At 52.5% G+C, this 2,273-nt stretch overlaps 1 pseudogene; it reads right to left on the bottom strand.

Annotated features, from left to right (window-relative positions):
* LOC119349799 overlaps positions 1-2,273 on the bottom strand; it is a 22,871-nt pseudogene that overhangs the window by 1,422 nt on the left and 19,176 nt on the right.

Below are 2,273 nucleotides of genomic sequence, written 5' to 3'. Positions count from 1 at the left end.
TGCGACCGGTCGGCTGCTGACGCTGCGGCGACCGCCCGCACGGCACCGACGCTTCCACTGCCGCGCCTGCCGTCCTCGCGCCTTCCCACGCCACCGATCCCTCGCCTGCCGCGCCGCGCCTTCACACGCCGCCGCTGCCTCGCTTTCACACGCCACCGCGGTCGTGCGTGCCGCCAGCCGCCCGCCTCTCCCTCGGGGCGCACGCCACCGACGGCTCGCCCGCCCACCTTCCTCCCCCGCCGTCTATAAAAGGCCTAGCCAGCCCTCACCACGCCGCGCCATCTTCCTCGCCCCGCCCATCTCCCTTCCTCTCCTCGCCCGCCCATCTCCCTCTCCTCGCCGGCAATGTCTTCCAGTGACTCCGACGAGGGCGCGTGGCCGACCGGCGTTTGGCTGCTGAGCCTCACCGTCGGCGACACGGAGGATCTGGCCCGGTTCGGCGTGATGGTGCCGCCGGCAGCCAGAGTGCCGCGGCCGTGGCGGATCAGGGCGGACGGCATCCCCACCATGGGACCGCCGCCGACGAGGCAGCAGCTCCACGCGTTCCCTGGCGGCCGCTACAACCGGAGGGCCCAGCCCAGGTGGTGGCGTGGAAAGAACTTCGACATCATCCTTGGCGCGTTCAGGGATGCGGCGGCCGGCCGCACCGTCGGGGACATTACCGGCGAGGCCGGCACTTCCCGTGGTCGCCGACCCCACTGCCCCTGCACAGCAGGCGCCCCCTGTCCCGGCGCTGGTCAAGATCCCGCCGACGCAGGCCGCCCTTGCGCAAGACGGAGACCCCGACGACACGCCAGGGCTACTTACGGTGCTGGCCCAGTCGGCAGAGAAGGCAGCGGTGGCGGCCACTCGTGAGGAACGAGAGCGGCTGGCGGTCATAGCGGCGGTGCAGGAGCAGCAGGCGCAGGAAGACAACTGGTGGGATTTCAGCGACGACGACGACGACGATGGCGGCGACGGCGGCGAAGGAGAGACCGGCAGTATGGCGCCGGTCGTCGACCTCACCGGCGCTAGCGACGACGAGTAGTCTAGTTTTAGGGTTTTTTTTTAAATTTCGATCTAAGTTATGTAAGAGCAGTGCTCGGTTATGTTTACTGTTATGTGAGGTAGTTTGAATTATGAATGAACTCGGAATGGCTTATCTGGAAAAAAACGTATGTTTAATTTGATGTTAGTCGTGCAACTTTAAAAAATAAACGGAAACATGCATTTCAACATTACGAGAAAATTCAGTGCTCGGTTACGCATGCATGGGGCCTTCACTCAAACTCGAACGGTCTCTAAAAAATTCTTAAAGCGATAAAAAAGCCAGAAAACTTTTCATGCATCCTAATGATGATGGTGGAACAGTATAAAAAATGTGGGTACATTTGTAGGCTGTCGGAAAAAACTCCTTTCAGACGGGGCCTTCGGTCCTGGCCAAACGGGGTCTGGAGAAGGAGGCCAACTTGTCGACATATTCAGAAAAATTATAGAACATTCATAAAGCGATGAAAAATACAAAAAACTTGGCATGCATCCTACTAATAATGGTGGAACACTATAAGAAAAATATATAGAAGGAAAAAAACAATTATAAGAAAAATTTATAGAAGGAAAAAAAACAATGGTAAAAAAATGCCTACTGTGCTTGCAGGCCACAACTGCGCTTAATCGGTCCGGCCCGATCAAGCCGGGTAGCGAAAGGGCCGGCCTTTTGGCCCAGCTACGGCCTGCAGCACAGACCAACGAGGCAGAGGCGGAGCGGGGCGGGAATCAGAGGAGTTCAAAACGGTGGTAGGAGCTTGGTATATAAGCAGGTCGCGACGTGGTTCGGTGGGCGAGGTGGGACTAAACTTTAGTCCTCACCCCCGCCGACCCTGCCCCCTCACCACGCGCGCCATCGCGCACTGTCACTGTGCCGGCCAATGCACGCTGTCGAAGACTTTTTTGTTTTTTCTTTTAAAAATAATATTAATAAAACTCCATACGTAATATAGAATTGTTAACTATATTTATTATAATAATAGTCAGTTGTTTATTAAAATTTATATGAAAAACTAATGAGTTTTTTATAATTAATTGCTAAAACAATAATGAGTTTTTCGATAATTAATTCATAATGAGTTTTTTTGTAGTGAATATTTTAATCAGTTATTTCTGTCAATTAGTAATTACATTTTTAATATTTATGTAATGTTAATAAATGTCTAAATAATATTTAAAATATATGCAAAGTTTAGTACTATAATGTGTTGCATTAACAGCTAAATGTGTTTACATAATAATAATGC

The sequence above is a fragment of the Triticum dicoccoides genome, chromosome 1B, assembly GCF_002162155.2.
Source record: "Triticum dicoccoides isolate Atlit2015 ecotype Zavitan chromosome 1B, WEW_v2.0, whole genome shotgun sequence".
NCBI lineage: Eukaryota > Viridiplantae > Streptophyta > Magnoliopsida > Poales > Poaceae > Triticum > Triticum dicoccoides.
Note: the sequence above shows the minus strand (reverse complement) of the source record. Positions and strands in the feature narration are given on the sequence as shown.